The 8713-nt window shown below is 56.7% G+C and overlaps 1 long non-coding RNA gene across 1 annotated transcript; it reads right to left on the reverse strand.

The window, feature by feature from the left end:
- Nucleotides 1-2449: 2449 nt before the first annotated feature.
- LOC141575048 (uncharacterized) lies at nucleotides 2450-8118 on the reverse strand. Its single transcript, XR_012502303.1, has 3 exons — nucleotides 7698-8118; nucleotides 3852-6089; nucleotides 2450-3629 (listed from the first exon to the last, which is right to left on the reverse strand). It is a non-coding gene; the product is annotated as an uncharacterized LOC141575048 (long non-coding RNA).
- Nucleotides 8119-8713: the final 595 nt, after the last annotated feature.

Consider the following 8713-nt stretch of genomic DNA (forward strand, 5'->3'; position numbering starts at 1 on the left):
GTAGCACACGTGCTTGGTGCAAAAGGCAGAACTTCAGAGAGAGCGCGCGGGGAGAAGCTGGTCTTCGTTCCCACCCCTGCCCTCAAACGCCAGGGGCACCTGTTCATGTTGGGTCTTTGTACAGTTTTCAGAGATGGTCTGTGCATAGGCAAAACGTATTTTTTTCTAACTATTACTGTTTTTTACATACAGAACAGCACACTGTTCTACCTCCCATGTTTCACTTTGGAGTACATCTTGGATTTTACTGTCGTTTTGAACTATAAAGCTGTGTTTTTGTTTTTATTGGCCGAATAATAATGATGAATCATGATTTAAACAACCGCTGGCAGACCTGCGGCCTGCCTCCAGTACTCCGTGCTCATCAGAGGCGAGCTGGCAGGTGCGGCCCTTCCTCTGGCCCCGTGCACGCTTGTGTGCGTCTGCAGAGTAAGTTTCTACAGTAGATTTATTGAGTCATCACATTGTAATAGTTCTTACTAGATGGTTCCCCGTAGAGGTAATCAGTACCTTAACCTGCTTTTCAGAAGGAAACTGGAGCCCTGAGTGCCATACTGTCTGTTACCGTGCACGGCGCCCCTGGCCACCCAGAAAGCTCGTCTCCAAAGAGTGGTTCACCGTGGTCTGGGGCTCCGACAGGCAGCACGTGGCGGGCGTGGCGGGCTGGATCACCCTGTGGGAGGGGACGAGGCCTCATGGGCACCCCGGACCCTGTGAGGACATCTCTGGGCGCTCGGCTGCAGATACGCGTCCCATAACCCTTCCTCAAACGCACGTCGGTCTCCTCGCACTCCGGGAACCTGTTCACAGTAGCAGGTGGATTCTGAGGGCCGGCCCTTCTGTGGGAGGCCCTGCGCTCAGCGCTGTAGACGCACCAGGGAGGGAGAGGCCTCTGTCCTGGGCCCACGGTCTCACTGGGAGACAAGACCCCAGCTGGCCCTTCCGCTCCCATGTCTTTGCCCATCTTCTCCTCTCCTCTGGCAATCCAGAGCCTCCAGCTCTTCGGGATCTCTCTCTCTGCTCTGAGGGCGCTGGCTGTAGGGCCCGCGTGGCCAGTGCCTAATTCTGAGCTGCTGCTGCCTGTGCGGCTTGTCCTTCAGCCCGCTGGGGGTCCCCCAGGTCAGGAGCAAGCCCGTCCGTCCGTGTAGCTTGGAGCACTTAGCCATCCAGCCGGCCAGGAGATGGCCTGATTCACTAAGCACTGCCCTCATGGACAGAGTCGCTCTGTTCGCGGTTTACTTTCTAAAGTAGCAGCCTTTAGAGGAGCGGTGTGTCTGACCTGTCCTCGCACCATGGTGCCCGAGCAGGGCCGAGGCCCACGGTCCTGGCACTGTGCGCAGGACCAGAGGCTGGATGGGGTTGGGGAGGCGGACAGGTCCCCGCTCTGCCTGCAGACGGGCCAGGAGGGAAGGGTTTCCAGAGGAGGAGAAACCTGCAGAGGATCTTAGAGTTGAGTCAGAAGCAGACAGGAGGATCGTGTCACAGGCAGAGACAGGGCCGGGAGGCGGGCACCGTCCATGGCAGGAAGGGGCGCCCTGAGTCTGGGCACAGGTGGGCAGGTGTGGAGCATGAGGTGTGGTGCCGGTGGAGGGAGATGCTGAGGGGCCGCGTTGCAGGGAGCCACGAGGGGGTCCCGGCCAGCCCCTGGGACCGGAGCCTGAGAAGTGTGCGCAGCGGGGGCCTCTCCTCCAGTGTAATGAGGGGTCCGGGAGGCCTTCCTTCCGATTACCACTTGGGCTTTGAAATAACTTTGTTGTAATTAGCGCAAACTGTATTGTTTGGTGTCGGTTAATAAAAAATTTTTTAAGCAATCCGAAAGTTGAGCCTCTTTTCAGGTGACAAGACGGCAGGGACGGTGCCAGTGTGCATCCATAGAAGTCACCGCACGTTTTAATACTGGAAGTTCCATGTGAATAAAGTCAGGGTCGTTGTGAAAGCAGACCCCTCAGGATCACGATGGGCAGTATTTTGATCATCATCATAGTACTTAACCATTCATCTACCTACTGGGCACAGATACCACGTCCTGAACTTCTACAGTTCTGTTCTGCATTGTTTTCTATAAATATTCTGATTTCTATTACGTTTCGGCGTGACTGCTTCCTCTGCCATTCCCAACAGGGCATAAATAATTGTTTCTTGATGTATACAAATACATTTCATTTTCCTCTCTTTCAGGAACTTCCCTTCTAATTATGGACTGCTTAAGAATAGTCAACTCACCAACGTGCCTAGTCAGTAAATGAATTCACTTGAGAACTTAAAGATCATCTTTTTTTTTTTTGCACAACTTTGTGTTTTATGAAATGTTTTATAAAATGATATGCTTTTTAATTTGGAAAGCCTGTTAAAAAGGGGAAAAGAAAAATCAGTCTTGCTGTCTCTTAATGACAAAAAACAAATGATTTGTGTATTCCTTAATAAAGGCTACCCACTGAAATCTCTTCTACTTTAAGATAGACCCAGAAAAACAGTCTTGTTATTTCAGCCCAGCTGATTTGGCATACTTGAGAACCACGTGTGACTGCAAGAGGTCAAGACTCTACGCACATTCCAGATTTGAAAATGATTTATCCATCTCAGTTATGGACCAGTGAGCATGAAAGGGTTGTGCCGAAAGTCTTCCGCCACATAAAAGGTTAACTATACGGGCTTCTGTGAGAAGCAGAGGCAAGACCAGAGTAGAAACCTGATTTTCCTGCCTCTCTAATTTGTTGTGGAATCAAGGACGTACTCCCCAGGGACAGCACTCTCCAGTTCCCGCTCTGGTCAAGCTCACTGGTGCAGGGTGATCTCATTCGGTGCACCCCGCTAGAAGCTCGCACAACACGCTTCCTCGTCTTGGAATTCTGGAATTCCTGTGCGTTGTTACATTGTCACTTTCTTACCTCAGGGACCCAGTCCCTCAAGGCGTCCACTTTTCACAGGCACCGTGCTGGGGGCCTTGTGTTCACCACTGAACCACTTCTAACAGGTTCGCTTTTCCACGTCCTCTCATGGCACATCCTACAGGCGTGATTTACAACTGCCGTTGGTGCATTTATGTTTGTCAGGTACGCATTTCTCCAGCTCAGAAGTGCAGGGGATAAAGGCCCATGTCCCAGGGGGCCACGGCGCCCACCAGATCTCCCCCAAGGACCAGCTCAGTGCCCCCCTTTGTGTGGAACTAATTCTAAAGTAGGAATTTCACAGCATGAGCCAGATTGCCGTAAGTGGGGGAGAACTTGGGCTCCCTTATTCCTGCAGCCGTTTCACCTGCCGACTCAGTGACAGTCAGAGCCTGAGTGGGATCCCAGGGCCTGAGCTTCCCGACTCGCCACCTGTCTCCCTTCTCCCGATGCTGCCCTTGCTGCTGCACCCCGGCCTCCTGCCTGTGTCACGTCACCCACTGCACACGCCTTTGGTTTACCGAGACTCCTACACGCTGGGCACCGCCCCACGTCCTGCACGGGACACGGCAGAGGGGGTCCTGCCGCCAGGAGCTTCCGTTCCAGTGGGAGGAGCTGGACCATCACCCCCGCAAACCAGAGGGTGTCCGGTAGTGACGAGGCCATGGGGCGCGGTCGCCGGGAGGGGCTAGACTTGGCTTCGGGCAGTAGAGACACAATACGGTGGCGTTTAGTCTGGATCTAGAAAAGTAAAGAAATGAGCTACGTCAAGACACTAACAGGTGCCCAGACCCTGAGCTGGGGACACAAGGGCTTGAGGAGCCCCAAGGATGCAGTGCAGACGTAACAGGACGAGCAGGGGGCGAAGCCTCCCCAGTGAAGTCTGGGAGGGGCGGGGGCCAGAGCCAGGAGGGCGACTGCGCTCTAATGAGGGCTGTCGGGCACACTGGGCAGAGGACTTACATGATGCAGGGTCTATTTCAGCAGAATCACTTTGGCAACCACGTTGAGACTAGGCTGTCATGGGACGAGGTGGAGGACCCGTTAGAGTCCCCTGCAGTAAAGGGCAGGGAAGGTAGCCTGGCCCGGCAAGTCCTGAGGACTGGCCAGACCTGACGCACTGATCAGACGGGAGGTGCAGGAAAGGAGTAGGTGGGTGATGCAGGGATTTGGATCTGGAGCCGGTGGGAAAATAGAACTGCTGCTTTCTGAGGTCGGGAGATGGTAGAAGAAACTGTTAAGATACAGATCAGGAGTCTGAGGGGAGATCTCAGCTGGAGACAGGGATTTGAGCCATTAGGACATAGATGTCACGTGAAGCACGGTCTGCGTGTGACATGAGAACAGGCCTGGGGAGCGTACAGCACACGCAAGTCAGCGAGGTGGAGAAGAGCCAGAGCCCAGGGAGCAGCTGCCTCCGGGGTGTGTGGAGAGGGTTCCCCGGGGTGGGGAGGTGACCGGCCCTCTGCTGCAGGGGCCAGTGACACGAGGAATGAAGACTGGACCCAGAGGCCATCGTGGCCGTGCTTTGCTTCAGACTGAGGGCGGGGGCAGGGTTGAGAGAGGCTGGAGCAGAGAACTCGGTGCAGGCAGACCTCTGAGATGCTGGGGGTTCACTTCCAGACCACTGCAGTAAAGCAAATACGGTAGTCATGAAAGTCACAAAGTTTCTGGCTTCCCAGTGCATATAAAAGTTGTGTTTGCGGGAGAGGGTACAGCTCAGTGGTAGAGTTCTTGCTTAGCATGCCTGAGGTCCCAAGTTCAATCCCCAGTACCTCCAGTTAAAAAACAAAACAAAATTACCTCCCTTTGCCAAAATAAAAATGTCTAAAGTTATGTTTACACTACACTTTAGTCTATTAAGTGTGCAATAGCATTATGTCTAAAAAAAAAATGGCCTACCTTAATTTAAAAATATTGCTAAAACCTGCTAACCATCAGCTGACTACGCAGCATTGCTACAAGCCTTCAACTTGTTGAAAAATAAATGCAGTATCTGCCAGCACGATAAAACGAGGCGTGCTTGTATAGTCAACTATTTCAAGGAGTTTGCTTTGAAGCATTGCCGGAGAGGGGCGTAGGGTCCAGATGAGAAATCTGAGTGTTGGGGAGGGGGAGGTCGCCGGGGGCCGCTGCACAGGAGGGGCCTGGCCAGCAGCAGGGTAGATGGGGTAGGTGGCGCCCAGCAGGAAGGTGGGTGACACTCAGAGGCCGGACAGGTACCCGCACCAGCACAACCGGCATCTGCGGCCACAGCCGTGTAACGTCACCACTCACAGGTGCCGTCCCTCGGTGATCCGCACCCTCAGGCGCCCCGAAGCTTCCTCCGCTCCTCACCCAGGCCCTCCTGCTCACGTCTCTAGCCTGAAGTTCCCACATGGCTGATGTCAGGCAGCCGTACCTTCTGCATCAGCAGGTGAGGGAGGGCCTGGCCCCCATCTGGCCCCTCTGACACCAGGCTGCGTGTGCACCCACCAGTCCCCTTCCCTGGGAGCTGCTTGCGGCTCTTCAACCAGACCGAGCGTCCGGGTTCACTGCGTGTCACCTCCACATGTGCATCCTGTCAGCCTGTCCACTCCCAGCTCCTTTCCGTCCTCTCACCCCGCTGTATCGGGACGTGGCACCCAGAGAAAATGACAGCATGTACACGGCTGGCAGTGGGGAGCGGAGGAGGCCCAGAGCCCCAGCAGCGGGGCGCCCGTGTCTGGGACCTGTTCCCTGCTGATCGGAAGCTCAGATTCCTCCAGCTCATCAGCCTCCTTTAAGACTCAGCTCCGCAAACTCCGGGACCCGCGCACCCCGCCCCCGTCACACTGCCGGACAGGCACTGGCCGCCTCGTGGGTCCTGTGCTGGCTTCACGGCCCAGCAGGACCCACTTCATCTGAGGTGACAGCAGTGTTCCCAGCTCAGCCCAGGGCCAGACCCCTAGCAAGGGCTCCTTGATTGTTCTCGTGGGTAACACAACACGACAGCCGGGGGCGGGGAGGGAGTGGGGGAGGGAGTGGTTCAGCTCAGGAGACCAACTGAACAAAAGAAGTCTTTAGATTTGAGATCCAGCTTAACTTTTCTCCAGCCGAGCTGGCTTGGGTCCATCCCTGCTGGGTTCCTCCTTGACGGTCTGTCTCCTTATCAGCAGCCTTCGAGCCTGGCAGCTGAGATAACCATCCTTGGGTTTGATTTTAAAGGATCTGAGTGACTTCCTATGGTTTAAAAAAAAAAAAAAAAAAAACAGCTGATGGCTTTTTCAGCGTGTATCTATATTTGGCCCTTAAAGCTAGCTGTTTAAAGGGATGCCTTCATGGAGTTGTCGGTGTCACAGCCACCACGGCAGAGGAGTCCTGCTTTCTGCTCATCCCAGGGCCCTCCTTCAGTGGGACTCGAATTTTCCGAGAGTGAGCCAGGCCAGATGCTTTTGCGTTGCATGGTGAGCAGCTCTGGCAAGACAAAGCTTCTGTGCAGAATTCACAGCTCCTGGTCCGTGTTCCTGCTCCATGGTGACTTCTCTAAGGTTCACTCACTGCGGCCTCCCCATGCCGCCTGGCTCTGGCCTCTTCCCTGGTGCCCACCTCTGCGCCCACCCATTGCCTTCAGACGGCACATTCCCACGCAGCCCGCCCCAGATGGCTCCCCGTCCCTGCTCCACCGTCGGCCTCAAATGCTCTCCCTCCAGAATGCCCCCAGTTTGGCTCCTGGAGACCACCCAGTGCAGGGCTTCCAGGGCGGCCTCTGGTTGGGGCAGCGTGGCACCCGCTACCGCCCATCCTCAGTGCCTTAGTTCTCAGCTGCTGCACAACCAGCCAGCCCAGGACTTAGCAGCTGGTGTTCACAACATCACCCAGTCTCCGAGGGTCAGGAGTCTGGGCCACGTGCTGGCTCAGAGTGTCTCCCGAGGGTGTAGACTGTTAGCAGGAGTCGCAGTCACTCGAGGTTCAAGCAGCTGCAGAACCCACTTACCAACTCACTCACTGGGCTGTTGGCCAGAGGCTCCAGCCCTGGTTCCCAGGGCCCTGCCGCAGGCTGCTCGAGTGGCTCCCCTCACAACATGACAGCTGGCCTCCCCCAGGGCACGTGGTCCCAGAGGGAGAGTCCCCGAGTGAGGCAGCCACAGAAGCACACCCTGACTTCAGAAGCAGCATCTCGTCACATCCCTGCAGGCTAGTGGTCACACCCCAACCCCAGCACAATGTGGGGGTGATGGCACAGGGCGGGAACACCAGGGGACGGGGTCATGTGGGCCATCGTGGGGGCTGGCTCCCACCCACCAAGTTACTTAACATCTGTGTGCCATAGTGTCCTCGCCTACAAAATGGGGGGGAGTCCCTACCTCCAAGGGACGGCCAGTGAGGCCTGGCGTGGCGTAAGCCGGTGTGAATGAGCTATTAGGGATCGAAGAAATTCCCTGACATGTACACACAGACGCACAGACCCGATGAGGCCAGAGCCCCTGTGGTCTCTAGTCTCTAACGTGTTTCTGCTGAGCAAAATGCAGGCTGACCTCCCCAAACAGAAAGAGACGATGGGCTAGTCCCCTCTGCTAGGGCGGTGCCCCGGGGAAGCACCTGCGGCTGTCCAGAGGAAATCAGTGTCAACCTCCTCACGCTTGCTGGTGGTGCCCCAGGCTCCTTCCCTTCTCAGAAGGCACCGGGGGCCATCCCCCCAACCTAGAGAGCTGGCCTGACGATGCACTGATCCACCGCCGAAGGGCTGCCCCAGGCACAGGGCAGGCGCTGACGGTGCCCGAGGGGGTTGGAATCCCAAGCAGAGAGGTGTATCACGGACCCCCGCCCAGCACTCTGGGGCTGGCTTACCAGGAGAGGGGTGGGCAGATGGGGACCCGCTCTTCCGGGCATCTCTTCATGATGCCAGGGCACAGGGCGCTCGTCTCCAGAGACGATGCTCCTGCGGACGTGTCATGGTGCGCGTGGTGTGGAGAACAAGTCCCCTGGACAGACCTGGCACCCCCCTCAGCTCCACCGCCCCCTGATTTGGGAGCAGTCCCATAACCGTCAGTGGACGCACTGCGATGAGAGCACTAGCCTCCTGGGGTTCCTTGAAAGAATCAAAGGGAGACCAGGTCCCTCCGGGAGCGAGCCCTCAGGCTGAGCCGGGGACCAAGGGGGAGGCAGCGCTGCCCATTCAGGGGCCCGTGGCCCCAGCTGCGGGCACTGGTGGGAGAGGAGGGGCCGGGCGTGCAGAGACGCACAAAGGGGAGAGGAGGAGGGAACAGGAGCCGCCCAGCCCTCGCCGGCAGAGCAGGCCCGTGTCTGCTCCATAATGACTTGCTATTTTCACACGGCAGCTGCTGTTGTGACCTGCTCCGTAAATAGTAGATGCTTCACAGAATAGACGGGCCAGGCAGTGGTTGGGGGGGTGGGAACGGGAAGGAGGGGGCAGGTCAGGGCCCTGGGAGGGGGCACCAGGGCCCAGCCTCCGTCCGCCTCCAAGATGAAAACTTGACCTTGCGTGGAAAGCTGCAGGAAATTCAGTGGAGAGACGCCGAGCGGTCCCCAGGCCCTGCCCCTTCCCGAGGGCCACGCTGAGGGCGTTCATGGCAGAAAGTGGTTTGCTCGGTTTTATCAGAACTGTAGCAAATGCAGCCAAACAGGTAGAGGAGGGCCGTCAGCTGGTCCCAGCCAGCCCAGCACGACAGAAAGGGGATCAAACCAAGACCCAGGAGGAAGGGCAGGGACTTCATCTCCGTGGCCATGTCCCTGGGCCGGTGCGGTGGTCAGTGATACGCCACCCCCACAGTGACCCTGGGAGCCTGCAAAGGGCCAGGCAGCGAATACTTTGGATTGCGCGGACCGTAAGATTTCTGCCACAG

This window comes from Camelus bactrianus, chromosome 25, assembly GCF_048773025.1.
Source record: "Camelus bactrianus isolate YW-2024 breed Bactrian camel chromosome 25, ASM4877302v1, whole genome shotgun sequence".
Lineage (NCBI taxonomy): Eukaryota > Metazoa > Chordata > Mammalia > Artiodactyla > Camelidae > Camelus > Camelus bactrianus.